Raw genomic sequence first — 16,444 nt, 5'->3', positions numbered from 1 at the left:
AAGAAAAAGACCTATAAAAACAAACCCAGAACAATTAAGAAAATGGTCATAGGGACATACACATCAATAATTACCTTAAACGTGAATGGATTAAATGCTCCAACCAAAAGACATAGACTGGCTGAATGGATACAAAAACAAGACCCGTATATATGCTGTCTACAAGAGACCCACTTCAGACCTAGGGACACATACAGACTGAAAGTGAGGGGATGGAAAAAGATATTCCATGCAAATGGAAATCAAAAGAAAGTTGAAGTAGCAATACTCATATCAGATAAAATAGGCTTTAAAATAAAGAATGTTACAAGAGACAAGGAAGGACACTACATAATGATCAAGGGATCAATCTAAGGAGAAGATATAACAATTATAAATATATATGCACCCACATAAGGGTACCACAATACATAAGGCAACTGCTAACAGCTATAAAAGAGGAAATCGACAGTAACACAATAATAGTGGAGGACTTTAACACCTCACTTACACCAATGGACAGATCATCCAAACAGAAATTTAATAAGGAAACAGAAGCTTTAAATGACACAATAGACCAGATAGATTTAATTGATATTTATAGGACATTCCATCCAAAAACAGCAGATTACACTTTCTTCTCAAGTGCACATGGAACATTCTACAGGATAGATCACATCTTGGGTCACAAATCAAGCCTCAGTAAATTTTTAAGAAAATTGAAATCATATCAAGCATCTTTACTGACCACAAGGCTCTGAGATTAGAAATGAATTACAGGGAAAAAAAAGTAAAAAACACAAACACATGGAGGCTAAACAATACGTTACTAAATAACCAAGAGATCACTGAACAAATCAAAGAGGAAATCAAAAAATACCTAGAGACAAATGACAATGAAAACACGATGATCCAAAACCTGTGGGATGCAGCAAAAGCAGTTCTAAGAGGGAAGTTTATAGCTATACAAGCCTACCTCAAGAAACAAGAAGAATCTCAAATAAACAATCTAACCTTACACCTAAAGGAACTAGAGAAAGAAGAACAAACAAAACCCAAAGTTAGTAGAAGGAAAGAAATCATAAAGATCAGAGCAGAAATAAATGAAATAGAAACAAAGAGCACAATAGCAAAGATCAATAAAACTAAAAGCTGGTTCTTTGAGAAGATAATCAAAATTGATAAACCATTAGCCAGACTCATCAAGAAAAAGAGGGAGAGGACTCAAATCAATAAAATTAGAAATGGAAAAGGAGAAGTTACAACAGACACCACAGAAATATAAAGCATCCTAAGAGACTACTACAAGCAACTCTATGCCAATAAAATGGACAACCTGGAAGAAATGGACAAATTCTTAGAAAGGTATAACCTCCCAGGACTGAACCAGGAAGAAATAGAAAATATGAACAGACCAATCACAAGTAATGAAACTGAAACTGTGATTAACAGTCTTCTAGCAAACAAAAGTCCAGGACCAGATGGCTTCACAGGTGAATGCTATCAAACATTTAGAGAAGGACTAACAACCACCCTTCTCAAACTCTTCCAAAAAACTGCAGAGGAAGGAATACTCCCACACTCATTCTATGAGGCCACCATTACCCTGATACCAAAACCAGACAAAGATACTACAAAAAATGAAAATTACAGACCAATATCACTGATGAATATAGATGCAAAAATCCTCAACAAAATACTAGCAAACAGAATCCAACAACACATTAAAAGGATCATACACCATGATCAAGTGGGATTTATCCCAGGGATGCAAGGATTCTTCAATATACACAAATCAATCAATGTGATACACCATATTAAGAAATTGAAGAATAAAAACCATATGATCACCTCAATAGATGCAGAAAAAGCTTTTGACAAAATTCAACACCCATTTATGATAAAAACTCTCCAGAAAGTAGGCATGGAGGGAACCTACCTCAACATAATAAAGGCCATATACGACAAACCCACAGCACACATCATTCTGAATGGTGAAAAATGGAAAGCATTTCCTCTAAGATCAGGAACAAGACAAGGATATCCACTCTCACCACTGTTATTCAACATAGTTTTAGAAGTCCTAGCCACAGAAATCAGAGAAGAAAAAGAAATAAAAGGAATACAAATTGGAAAAGAAGTAAAACTGTCATTGTTTGCAGATGACATGGTACTATACATAAAGAATCCTAAAGATGCCACCAGAGAACTACTAGAGCTACTCAATGAATTTGGTAAAGTTGCAGGATACAAAATTAATGCACAGAAATCTCTTGCATTCCTATACACTAATGATGAAAAATCTGAAAGAGAAATTAAGGAAACACTCCCATTTACCACTGCAACAAAAAGAACAAAATACCTAGGAATAAACCTACCTAGGGAGACAAAAGACCTGTATGCAGAAAACTATAAGACACTGATGAAAGAAATTAAAGATGATACCAACAAATGGAGAGATATACCATGTTCTTGGATTGGAAGAATCAACATTGTGAAAATGACTATACTACCCAAAGCAATCTACAGATTCAATCTATCAAATTACCAATGGCATTTTTTACAGAACTAGAACAAAAAATCTTAAAATTTGTATGGAGACACAAAAGACCCCAAATAGCCAAAGCAGTCTTGAGGAAAAAAACAGAGCTGGAGGAATCAGACTCCCTGACTTCAGACTATACTACAAAGCTACAGTAATCAAGACAATATGGTACTGGCACAAAAACAGAAATGTTGATCAATGGAACAAGATAGAAAGCACAGAGATAAACCCACACACCTATGGTCAACTAATCTATGACATAGGAGGCAAGGATATACAATGGAGAAAAGACAGTCTCTTCAATAAGTGGTGCTGGGAAAACTGGACAGCTACATGTAAAAGAATGAAATTAGAACACTCTTGACCACCATGCACCAAAAAAAACTCAAAATGGATTAGATACCTAAATGTAAGACCAGACACTGTAAAACTTTTAGAGGAAAACATAGGAAGAACACTCTTTGACATAAATCACAGCAAAATCTTTTCTGATCCACCTCCTAGAGTAGTGGAAATAAAAACAAAAATAAACAAATGTGACCTAATGAAACTTCAAAGCTTTTGCACAGCAAAGGAAACCATAAAGACAACGAAAAGACAACCCTCAGAATGGGAGAAAATATTTGCAATGAAACAACTGACAAAGGATTAATCTCCAAAATTTACAAGCAGTTCACGCAGCTCAATGTTAAAAAAACAAACAACCGAATCCAAAAATGGGCAGAAGACCTAAATAGACATTTCTTCAAAGAAGACATACAGATGGCAGAGAAGCACATGAAAAGCTGCTCAACATCACTAATTATTAGAGAAATGCAAATCAAAACTACAGTGAGGTATCACCTGACACCAGTTAGAATGGGCATCATCAGAAAATCTACAAAGAACAAATGCTGGAGAGGGTGTGGAGAAAAGGGAACCCTCTTGCACTGTTGGTGGGAATGTAAATTGATACAGCCACTATGGAGAACAGTATGGAAGTTGTTTAAAAAACTAAAAATTGAATTACCATATGATCCAGCAATCCCACTACTGGGCATATACCCAGAGAAAACCATAACTGACAAAGACACATGCACCCCAATGTTCATTGCAGCACTATTTACAATAGCCAGGTCATGGAAGCAACCTAAACGCCCATCGACAGACTAATGGATAAAGAAGATGTGGTAAATATGTACAATGGAATGTTACTCAGCCATAAAAAGGAACGAAATTCGGTCCTTAGTAGAGACGTGGATGGATCTAGAGACTGTCATACAGAGTGAAGTAAGTCAGAAAGAGGAAAACAAATATCGTATATTAACACATATATGTGGAACCTAGAGAAATGGTACAGATGAACTGGTTTGCAGGGCAGAAATTGAGATACAGATGTAGAGAACAAACATATGGACACCATGGGGGGTAAGTGGCGGGGTGGTGGTGGTGCTGGTGTCATGAATTGAGCTGTTGGGATTGACATGTATACACTTATGTGTATAAAACTGATGACTAGGGCTTCCCTGGTGGCGCAGTGGTTGAGAGTCCATCTGCCGATGCAGGGGACGCGGGTTCGTGCCCCGGTCCGGGAGGATCCCACATGCCGTGGAGCGGCTGGGCCCATGAGCCATGGCAGCTCGGCCTGTGCATCCGGAGCCTGTGCTCCGAAACAGGAGAGGCCACAACAGCGAGAGGCCCGCGTACCGCAAAAAAACAAAAAACACCTGATGTCTAATAAGAAAAAATAATGCAAACCATATATGGTTTTTATACAATTTAAATAAAAACTCTGATTTGTAAAGGAAGATTATACAGCTTTTGAGGACATGGGTTGGAATGCTTTTTAAATGTAATTAACCTAAAATAAGCCAGGCAGAGGAAGACTAATACTGCATAGAATCACTTATATGTGAAATCTTAAAAAAAAAAAAAAAGTCAAAGGCTAGAAACAGAGCAGAAAAGTGGTTGCCCGGTTCGGGGGTGGGGGAAATAAGGAGAGGTTGGTAATAGGGTACAAAGTTTCAGTTATAAGATGAATAAGGTCTGAGGATGTAATGAAAAACATGGCAACTGTAGTGATAACATTGTATTGTATAATTGAAATTTACTGAAAGAGTAGAACTTAAATGTTCCTTCCTCCCCCCCAAAAAGGATAAATACGTGATGTGATGGATGTGTTGATTAATGAGATGGGTGGAATCCTTTCACAATGTACACATACATCATATCACCGAGATGTACATTTTAAACGTCTTGTAATTTTATGTCAAATATACCTCAATAAAGCTGAAAAAAAAAAAATCTTCCAACAAACAAAAGTCCAGGACCAGATGGCTTCTCAGGCAAATTCTATCAAACAGTTAGAGAAGAGCTAACACCAATCCTTCTCAAACTCTTCCAAAATATTGCAGAGGAAGAAACACTCCCAAATTCATTCTACAAAGCCACCATCAACCTTATACCAAAACCAGAAAAAGATATCACAAAAAAAGACAATTATAGACCAATACCACTGATGAACATAGATGCAAAAATCCTGAACAAAATACTAGCAAACAGAATCCAACAGCACGTTAAAAGGATCATACACCATGATCAAGTGGGATTTATACCAGGGATGCAAGGATTCTTCAATATATGCAAATCAATCAGTGATACACCACATTAACAAATTAAGGAATAAGAATCATATGATCATCTCAATAGATACAGAAAAAGCTTTTGACAAAATTCAACACCCACTTATGATAAAAACTCTCCAGAAAATGAGCATAGAGGGAACCTACCTCAACATAGTAAAGGCCATATATGACAAACCCACAGCAAGCATCATACTCAATGGTGAAAACTGAAAGCATTTCCACTAAGATGAGGAAAAAGACAAGGATGTCCACTCTCGCCACTCTTATTCAACATAGTTTTGGAAGTCCTAGCCACAGCAATCAGAGAATAAAAAGAAATAAAAGGAATACAAATTGGAAAAGAAGAAGTAAAACTGTCACTGTTTGCAGATGACATGATACTATACATAGAGAATCCTAAAAATGCCACCGGAAAACTACTAGAACTAATCAGTGAATTTTGTAAGGTTGCAGGATACAAAATTAATGCACAGAAATCTCTGGCATTCCTATAAACCAACAACAAAAAATCAGAAAGAGAAATTAAGGAAACACTCCCATTTACCACTGCAACGAAAAGAATAAAATACCCAGGAATAAACCTGCCTAAGGAGACAAAAAACTTGTACTCAGAAAACTATAAAACACTGATGAAAGAAATCAAAGATGACATACAGCTGGAGAAATATACCATGTTCTTGGATTGGAAGAATCAATATTGTGAAAATGACTATACTACCCAGAGCAATCTACAGAGTGAATGCAATCCCTATCAAACTAGCAATGGCATTCATTTTTCACAGAATTAGAACAAGATATCTTACAATTCGTATGGAAACACAAAAGACCCTGAATAGCCAAAGCAATCTTCAGAACAGAAAACGGAGTTGGAGGAATCAGGCTCCCCAACTTCAAACTATACTACAGAGCTACAGTAATCAAGACAGTACGGAACTGGCACAAAAACAGAAATATAGATCAATGGTACAGGATAGAATGCCCAAAGATAAACCCACGCACATATGGGCATCTAATTTATGACAAAGGAGGCAAGAACATACAATGGAGAAAATACAGCCTCTTCAATAAGTAGTGCTGGGAAAACTGGACAGCTACATGTAAAAGAATGAAATTAGAACACTACCTAACACCATACACAAAAATAAACTCCAAATAGATTAAAGACTTAAATGTAAGGCCAGACACTATAAAACTCTTAGAGGAAAACAGAGGAAAAACACTTTTTGACATAAACCACACCAAGATCTTCTTTGACCCACCCCCTAGAGTAATGGAAATAAAAACAAAAATAAACAAATCAGACTTAATTAAACTTAAAAGCTTTTGCACAGCAAAGGAAACCATAAACAAGACAAAAAGACAACCCTCAAAATGGGAGAAAATATTTGCAAATGAAAGAACAGATAAAGGATTAATCTCCAAAATATACCAACAGATCATGGAGCTCAATAACAAAAAAAACAAACAATCCAGTTAAAAAATGGGCAGAAGACCTAAGTAGACTTCACCAAGGAAGATATACAGATGGCCAAGAGGCACATGAAAAGCTGCTCAATATCACTAATTATTAGAGAAATGCAAATCAAAACTACAATGAGGTATCACCTCACGGTGGTCAGAATGACCATTATCAAAAAAGTTAGAAACAATAAATGCTGAAAAAGGTGTGGTGAAAAGGGAACCCTCCTGCACTGTTGGTGAGAATGTAAATTGATATAACCACTATGGAAAACAGTATGAAGGTTCCTTAAAAAACTAAAAATAGCACTACCATATGACTCACAATCCCACTACTGGGCATATACCCTGAGAAAACCATAATTCAAAAAGAGAGATGTACCACAATGTTCACTGCAGCTCTATTTACAATAGCCAGGACATGGAAGCAACCTAAATGTCCATCGACAGATGAATGGATAAAGAAGATGTGGCACATATATACAATGGCATATTACTCAGCCATAAAAAGAAATGAAATTGAATTATTTGTAGTGAGGTGGATGGACCTAGTGACTGTCATACAGAGTGAAATAAGTCAGAAAGAGAAAAACAAATACCATATGCTAACACATATATATGGAATCTTAAAAAAAAAAATAGTACTGATGAACCTAGCTGCAGGGCAGGAATAAAGAAACAGACATAGAAAATGGACTTGAGGACATGGGGTGGGAGGGCAAAGCTGGGGCAAAGTGAGAGTAGCAGTGCCTGGACATATACACTACCGAATGTAAAATAGTTGGCTGGTGGGAAACAGCAGCGTAGCACAGGGAGACTGGCTCGGTGCTTTGCGATGACCTAGAGGGGTAGGATAGGGAGGATGGGAGGGAGGCTCAAGAGGGAGGGGATACAGGGACACGTGTATGCATATGGCTGAGTCTCTCTGTTGTGCAACAGAAACTAACACAGTATTGTGAAGCAATTATACTCCAATAAAGACCTATTAAGAAAAGAAAGTTAGAAAAATCTTAGAGCTTCTTAATATTTCACAGTCTTACCAAAAATTAACAAAAAACAAATGTCTGCCCTGGAATACAGACTGTGGGGAGTCAGGACAGTTCTTTCCATCATGGGCTGGACCACTGGATTCAATGTCCCTGTGAACCAAGTTTCTACGAAACAGGAAAGGGTCTAATCAATTCTACACCTTGGGTTTCCCAGACATCCAGTGACCAAAGGCAGAACTCACTCTTGTGCCATAAGATGACTCACTACTGTCCAGGAGGAACAAAATAAAGACCTATAACAAGATTACAAAATACCAAAGCCTGTCCCTTTCCCCTGGGCAGCAGATTCTAGTTGCTGGTCAAATTGTTATAGCCTATTTATTTAAAAGACACCGTGTCAGTGCTGTCTTTGCCCACCTCGTTCACCTCTTGGTCTCTTCTACATCAGGGGTCCCCAACCCTTGGGCCATGGACTGGTACAGGTCCATGGCCTGTTAGGAACCAGGCCGGACAACAGGAGGTGAGCAGCGGGCAGGCGGGCGAGCGAGCGAAGCTTCATCTGTATGTACAGCAGCTCCCCTTCACTCGCATTACTGCCTGAGCTCTGCCTCTGTCAGATCAGTGGCAGCATTAGATTCTCATAGGAGTGTGAACCCTACTGTGAACTGTGCACGTGAGGGATCTAGGTTGCACTCTCCTTATGAGAATTTAATGCCTGATGATCTGAGGTGGAGATGAGGCAGTGATGCTAGCACTGGGGAGTGGGTGCAAATACAGATTATTAGCAGAGAGGTTTGACTGCACAGGGACCATAATAAATCAATTATTTGCAGACTCATATCAAAACCCTATCAGTGAGTGGCAAGTGAAAACAAGCTCAGGGCTCCCACTGATTCTGCATTATGGTGAGTTGTATAATTATTTCATTATATATTACAATGTAATAATAATTGAAATAAAGTGCACAATAAAGTAATGTGCTTGAATCATCCCGAAACTATCCCCCCCAACCCGTGGTCCGTGGAAAAACTGTCTTCCACAAAACCGGTCCCTGGTGCCAAAAAGGTTGGGGACTGCTGCTCTACATCATCCAGATCAAATACCCCCATTCTGGATATATAATGCCCACTTTCTTGTCTGTGATTTCTCTATGGGCAAGAGTATCAAAAACATTCACTGGAGGAACTCTAAACTCTCCTTTTGGCTTCTAAAATTTCTATTCTTTTCTATCACCATAACTTGGTTTAATCCTTCCATAGTTCCACAAGTAACTAAACCTACAGTTCACATATGCCAACTAGACAATTTATCCTAAAAACAACAACAACAACAACAACCCGCCCACCAACATCTGGATTTATATTTTAGGGCCACCTGAGCCCTCCCAATCCCCTAGGTGTTAACCTCTTCTTGGATGAGTGCTTTCAGCAGAAAGGGAATCAAGAAGTCCTGGCAGCTATAACTTGGAAATCATAAAATAAACTTCCAGGGTGTAAAAAACCACCATTTCCAGCTGTTCTTCTAACAAATGCTCTAAGTATTTTAAATTGAGTGAGAAGCCAAGAGGACAGGGAAACAACCCAGAAATTAGGACGAGTGGGACACTGCCCCCACTTCTAGACTGAAGGAACAAAGGGAGGAAGCAGAGATAACTGAACCCAAAGGCTGAGATCAGTTGCAGAAGCTGAAAGAGGCAGGTCTGGCCAAATGGAACTGGAATAATGAAGGAGATACTAACCAGGTCAGAGAGAGAGAGAAATTCCTTGGCTTCTTCCTTCCTCCTCCCCTACAATCTTGCCAGAATTCTTCCTGTCCAAAACCAGCCAGAGGCCAGCTGACACCAGAGCTTGGGAAATGTGGCCTGCAGAGTTCTGCCCTTCCACCATACAAAGCAAAGCAGGAGATCCATCTGACAGCAAACTAGTCAAAGACCAGCACAGGAACACTACAGGACTGCAAAATTTACCATGACTCGAGATATCAAAGGGGAGTGAGGGCCAGCTACTGATGAGGGGCAAACACAGGGATCAGAGCCCTGTCAAGTTAGACAGAGCTGGCCAGGAAGCGAGACCTAGAAGCTCAAGCTAGAACAGCCTCCGGTGTGGACCCAGTCACATGACCATGGCTTACCCAACAGGACCTCTTGCCTCCATTTGGGCAGAGCTATGGGCATCTCAGGGATGGCAGGCAGGATGGATGGCAAGCAGACTAGAAGGGATACAGGAGAACACAGTTACAGGTGACAATGTACAGATGAGGCCCTGGAGGGATATACCCTGGAAAATGATAGGGATCACTGTCTAGAAGGGCCTGGGGGGAGTGGGTAGTCAAAGGGGACTGTAGCCTTATCTATGTTGTATCTCTCCTTTTTAAAGGGGAGAATATGGAATTTTATGTACAATTTAAAAATATTTTTTTTAAGAAGGAAGAAACAAACAGGCAAAAGTACAGTTCTTCCTCCAGCACGGGAAGGAAGATGAAGGAGAGTTAAGAAGACTTTGGAGGTTAAGAAGGGAAGGAAGCTGGGGCAGCTGATTGTCTGCCCTCCCAATGAGAGAGAAGTACCAATTCCCCAGGAATGTCCAGCTTTCTCTCCCTTTCATCATAAAACAAAACTTTATATTTGAAACCAATTCAGCTTCTAATTAAGAGCAACCATGGTTACTGCTTCTGAAAAAAATTGCTATTTTCAGAGAGTGCCGTGGTTTCTGTGGAGTAGATTCAACACTTTATTTCCAAGAAATGAGAAACACAACATTTAATTTTGTTTAGCAAGTTTAATAACTCACTATTATTACAGGTTGGGGATCAAAATGAAGCGAATACTTCAGGGTAAAGAATCTAAATGACAGTAACTAGACCCAAAACAGAAGACCTCTGGGAATGTGAGGCAGATAAATCAGGCAGTTTCCAATCAAAATACTGGACTAGCAACTCAATGTCCCTTTCAAATTACATCTGAGAGGATAAGCCCTGGAAATCTACTCTCTACTTTCAGATGCTCCAGAGATTAGAAAATCTGAAAACTAAATGGCATGCGATGCATTCTCTGGGCACTTCATAAACATTTGTTGACTGACTGGCCAACTGAAAGCTGATGAAACGTATATTATGGTTCACTTGCTAAGAACTCCCCTCACTTCCTGATGTTTGTGGGTAATTGCATTATGATCATGCAGCTGCCAGACACATAGCCTCAATTTCCTTCCTCCTCCACAGGAGATAGCAAAAAGGCCCAAGCGGAAAACACTACTTGGGCAGTGCCCTGCGGTGTTTTGCCTGAGACAAATTATTCAAGGTCCAACTCTGTGAGGGGGACTTGGCAGCTTGATGCTTTAATTGCCCCGCTTCTGGCCCAGAAGGTGCTGAGGAGACCAGCTGAGGTGGGAGGTGGGTAATTTTATTTTCTAACCATCTGTGCACACAACATATGAAAACACAACAAAATCACCATATGGTGCTAAACTTTAAATATGTCATCAGACATTGTATGAGTTTAAGAAGAAACCGAATGGCACTGTGGTCTTTTCTGACTCCTGAAAGAGAATGATTTATCTCTGGCTTCAAGTGGTCCCCGCTTAAACATCCAAACCTCAGAACTACCGTATTACTGCTATTATTAATTGGGTTACACTGGAAAATTGCATTATGGTTTTTAGAGTTTTCTCATTGATCATTGCACATGAACCCTGCAACAAATCTGTGAGGTAGGAGGCAGGTGGGAGGCCAGTGACACTGACTAAAGTCACAGATTCCTGATCAACTCATCACCCCCAAACCACCTCCCTCTCCACTTGCCAAGTCCACATGTAATTTACTTGTATGCCCAAGGCCTGGCCAGCTTTGTGACTTTAGGTTTCCCCAAGAGAACTGTGATGATCATGGCCTCAGGCACATCTCCATTGACTACAACAAGAACGTGGGGGACCCCAATGATCTGCTTACACTCTTGTCTCATTTCTCTCCTTTGCACAACTTATTTGCTGCTATAGGAGGAAACCAAAGTAAAAGCAACCTTGAACTTTCCAAATCATCATTCTTGTCCATTCTCAAACCCAAATTACAATCTGTGGTCTGGCGGGCTCACAAAATACAAGGACAAACCACAGACTGGGAGAAGACATTTGCACTGTATTTAACTAACAAAGAATCAATAATCCAGACCATATAAAGAACTATATGAGGGACTTCCCTGGTGGCGCAGTGGTTAAGAATCCACCTGCCAATGCAGGGGACACGGGATTGATCCCTGGTCCGGGAAGATCCCACACGCCGCAGAGCAACTAAGCCCACGAGCCACAACTACTGAAGCCCACGTGCCCTAGAGCCTGCACACCCTACAGCCCGTGCGCCACAACTACTGAGCCCTTGTGCCACAACTACTGAAGCCCACGTGCTGCAACCACTGAAGCCTGTGAGCCTAGAGCCCGAGCTCTGCAGCAAGAGAAGCCACAACAATGAGAAGCCCGCACACAGCAATGAAGAGTAGCCCCTGCTCACCTCAACTAGAGAAAGCCCGTGAACAGCAACTGAGATCCCCCCCCCCAAAAAAAAAAAGAACTATATGAACAGTAAGAACAATATGAAAAAGACAAACAACCCATGAGGAACTTGGCAAATAATGTGAGCAAGCCAATCAGAGAAGAGGAAACTTAAATAGATAAAAAATAGCTTCACTAGGACAGAACTCAGGAAAATGTAAATTGAAAACACAATTAGATGCCATTTCCCATATATCAAATTAGCAAAGATTTAAAAGCCTAACATTAGTAAGTATTGTCAGGGATGTAGGGCTATATGAAATGCCATTTATTTCTGGTAGGAATATAAATTGGCACCAACATTTTGGAAAGCAATTTGGCAAGACATATTTATGCTGAGGAGCGTACACTCTATGACCCAGCAATGCCACTTCTCCCACAGGCTAACAGTTAGGTGCAAGGATGTTCATTGGAACAAAAATCTAAAACAACCTAAAACTCTATCAATGTGAAAATAGATAATTAAATATTGTCATAATTATACAGCACTTAATGGATGAACTATAAGCACTTATAATGGATGAACTATAAACTATTGTGTATTTTGAACTGACTCAAAATACACAATACTACACACAAGTGTGTATGTATCCATAAACAATACATAGAATAAAAGCATGAAAACATGAAGGCAAAGGATAGACACTAGCTTTTTTTTTAACTGAAGGACTGGAATCTGATTGTGGAGAGGCACAACTGTATCTGCAACATAGAAGAAAAAAAGCTGAGATTAACAAGATTAAATGGTAATATCTATTATATCAGGATGGCGGGTCTGAGTATTTAGAATAATGTTCTCTGTATTCCTGTGTTGGAAATGTTTATAATTTTTTAAAGTATCATATTTAAACTAAAGAGGATAGAGCCTACCTAGGGAAAGTGGATAGAGAAAAAAAAGAGAAGGCAGTCTAGAACAGAATCTGAGGTAGGGTAGACAAATCCCTCGAAAAACACAAATTAAAACTGACACAGAAAAAAAAAAATCAGAAGATCTGAATAGCCTTATATCCATTAAAGAAATAGAACTGTAATTTAAAAACTTCCCACAAAGAAAGCTCTAGGTCAAGATACCATCACTGGTGAATGCTATTGAACAATAAAGAAAGAAATAACACTAATAATACACAACACTTTCAGAAAGTGGGAAGAAGGGAACACTTCCTAGCTTGTTTTATGAGGCTAGCATAAACCTGATATTAAATACAAAGATATTACAAGAAAAGTAAATTACAGGTCAGTGTCTTTCAGGCACATAGGGATACTGACAAATGAATACAGCAATATATACATTCAAAAAAGTACATCACGACCAAATGAAATTTGTCCTAGGAACACAACGTTGGTTTAGCATTTTTAAAAAATCAATCAACATAATACATCACATTAACAGATTAAAGGAGAAAAACCATGTATTGTCTCAATAGATGCAGAAAAGGCATATGACAAAACTCAATACCCATTCATGATAAAAATTCTGAGCAAACTAGGAATACAGGAATAACCTCATTGTACTGCACTCTGCTTTACTGTACTTCACAGATACTGTGCTTTTTACAAATTGATGGTTTGTGGCAACCCTTCGTTGAGCAAGTCTATTGGCACCATTTTTCCAACAGCATTATTTTTTAATAAGGTATGTACATTTTTTTAAAGACATAATGCTATCGCACACAACAAACCACAATATAATGTAAACATTACTTTTATATGCACTGGGACCAAAAAATTCCTGTGACTCACTTTATTGCGATATCCACTTTATTGTAGTGGTCTGGAACAAAACCCACACAATCTCTGAGGTCTGCCTTTAAAGCAGAACTTTCCAACCTGATAAGAGTATGCAAAGATGGAGTGGAGCAGGAAAACCTTGTGGAGTAAACTGGGAGGAAGAAACCAAGTTGCAGCAAAAAAAACCTGGAGAGTGGGTCTCATGCCAAGAGCACAGTCTTTCACAGACGGGGAAATGGTCTACTGTATTACATGCCACTGAGATGAGACAGGATGACAGAGACACATCCAGGGAGGTCACTGGTGGCCTTGAAGAGAGCAGACTTGGTGCAAATGTCACTCCACTTTTTACTTCTCATCTACTGTTCTTAGGTGCCTTAGAATGACTTCCATATCTCCATTCAAGAATTAAGCAAATCAGGGGGCTTCCCTGGTGGCGCAGTGGTTAAGAATCCTCCTGCCAATGCACGGGACACGGGTTCGATCCCCGGTCTGGGAAGATCCCACATGCCATGGAACAACTAAGCCCATGCACCACAACTACTGAGTCTGTGCTCTAGAGCCCGCGAACCACAACTACTGAAGCCCGCATGCCTGGAGCCTGTGCTCTGCAACAAGACAAACCACCGCAATGAGAAGCCCGCGCACCGCAACAAAGAGCAGCCCCCACTCTCCGCAACTAGAGAAAGCCCGCATGCAACAACAAAGTCCCAGTGCAGCCAAAAATAAATAAATAAATTTTTTAAAATAATAATAATAATAAAAAAAGAATTAGGCAAATCAGGGACTTCCCAGGTGGTGCAGTGGATAAGACTCCGTGCTCCCAATACAGGGGGCCTGGGTTCAATCCCTGGTCAGGGAACTAGATCCCACATGCATGCCGCAACTAAGAGTTCACATGCCACAACTAAGGAGCCCACGTGCTGCAACTAAGGAGCTGGCGAGCCGCAACTAAGAAGCCCACCTGCCACAACTAAGGAGACCACGTGCTACAACTAAAAAGCCAGCGAGCCACAACTAAGGAGACTAGCTGCCGCAACTAAGGAGCTCACCTGCCGCAACTAAGACCCAGCACAACCAAATAAATAAATAAATCTTAAAAAAGAAAAGAATTAAGCAAATCTACCAACAAATTAACAAATTATAGAAAAAGGCAAGCTTACTGAATTTTTCCTAGGCCTACTGACTGATTTTGAACCTAAGACTCCAATACTACTATATAATACAGTAGAAAGGCCGGTGTTTGGAAAAGCTGGTGCCCAAGGACTATGTACCGAATGAATTAATCAATACACATGTCAGACGTTGCTATTGCAGAGCAGATATTCCTTCCCTCCTTAGAGTAAGAATCACTGAACCTGACCTGAATCCCAATCCCTGGGACTAGTCCTGACATTGGGAGAGAAGGATTTTAAAACAACAGGAAGCTCAACAGGCTTTCACACTGTTGACCATTACAGAGATTTGCTTCTTTGTTGCCATTACCACTTAGAAATGGCTGGACAAGTTTTCACCATATTTGGCAGTTATTTTGGGGATGATCTGACTTAAATATGGGCTATGAAAATTAACAAGAAATTAAGTTCAAGAGAGCCTGGAGGATACCCGCCCCCCTCCAAGATAGCTTATCATCTTAAAGAGAGCAACTGAAACTGAGGAACAGAGGGAACCCTAGGTGCCTGCTGGTCACAATGACTAAGATACCATAAACCAAAAAACAAAGAGTGGTTTCAGGAACCAACCGAGTCACAGGATAGATAATACAAATAGCAGGTGATGATTTGCAGTCTAGTTACTTCTCAGAAGGCAACTCCATGCAGCAGGCCCCAAGCAGAAGAGAGCAGATTCATTTATTAAATGAATTAGATTTCATTTCATTTATTAAATGACTTCCCAGAGTAAGTCAGATCAGTATAAATAATAATCAGGGCTACCACTTATTAAGGGACTATTATGTGCCAGACACATGTACTATCTCATTTAACCCACACAATGACCCAGGAGGGAAAAATAATTATTATTATATTATTATCCCTATTTTAAAGACAAGGAGAGTGGGATTCACAGACATTAAATGACTTGTGCAGGGTCACTCAGTGAGAAAGTGGTACAATGGGGTTCAAACCTGGGTTGCCCAGTCCCTGGGTCCAGCCTGACCTTGGGCTTCAGTTACTGTAAGGGACTCCATTTTGTCTTTTGGGCCTAAGCTGCCTACAAGGGTCCCAGTATCTCTGGGCCTGGGGTTCTGCCTTGAGCCTTCTCTGTAACGTCTCACCCACCCAAGGGAATTAGCGTCCCACTTACATCCCCTCAACCACTTATCCGCTAATGTATCATAAATGTACAGTTTTGCTGTAAAAGTTTAATCTTCAGCAACTGGCCTGTACTCACTAATTTTCCAAAATAAGTTGGCCTAAGTAAAAAAAAAAAAAAAAAAAAAAAAGATAAATCTAGTTGAAGAAACACAGATATTATACTTCATGACAAGAGTCAATTTATTCTGCACCACCTCTTTCTAATAAACATTGCAGAAGTGATGGAAAGCAGTATCTGGGAAAAATAATACCTCGCATAGCCCAG

At 39.8% G+C, this 16,444-nt stretch overlaps 1 protein-coding gene across 16 annotated transcripts in view; it reads right to left on the bottom strand.

The window, feature by feature from the left end:
- The window catches only part of LARS2 (leucyl-tRNA synthetase 2, mitochondrial), a 269,549-nt gene that overhangs the window by 133,791 nt on the left and 119,314 nt on the right, over window positions 1-16,444 (bottom strand). For 2 of the 16 annotated variants that reach the window (XM_027097030.1, XM_027097031.1), the window contains exon 4: window positions 9,726-9,803. The exons of the other annotated variants lie outside the window; for them this stretch is intronic. The gene's annotated coding sequence lies outside the window, so the exon portion shown is untranslated. The remainder of the gene's footprint in view (window positions 1-9,725; window positions 9,804-16,444) is intronic. 16 annotated transcript variants of the gene reach the window in all.

Source organism: Aethalodelphis obliquidens, unplaced genomic scaffold (genome assembly GCF_003676395.1).
Source record: "Aethalodelphis obliquidens isolate GAN/ISIS:26980383/991018 unplaced genomic scaffold, ASM367639v1 scaffold111, whole genome shotgun sequence".
Lineage (NCBI taxonomy): Eukaryota > Metazoa > Chordata > Mammalia > Artiodactyla > Delphinidae > Aethalodelphis > Aethalodelphis obliquidens.
The sequence above is the reverse complement of the archived record's forward strand: the minus strand, read 5'-3'. Positions and strand labels throughout refer to the sequence as shown.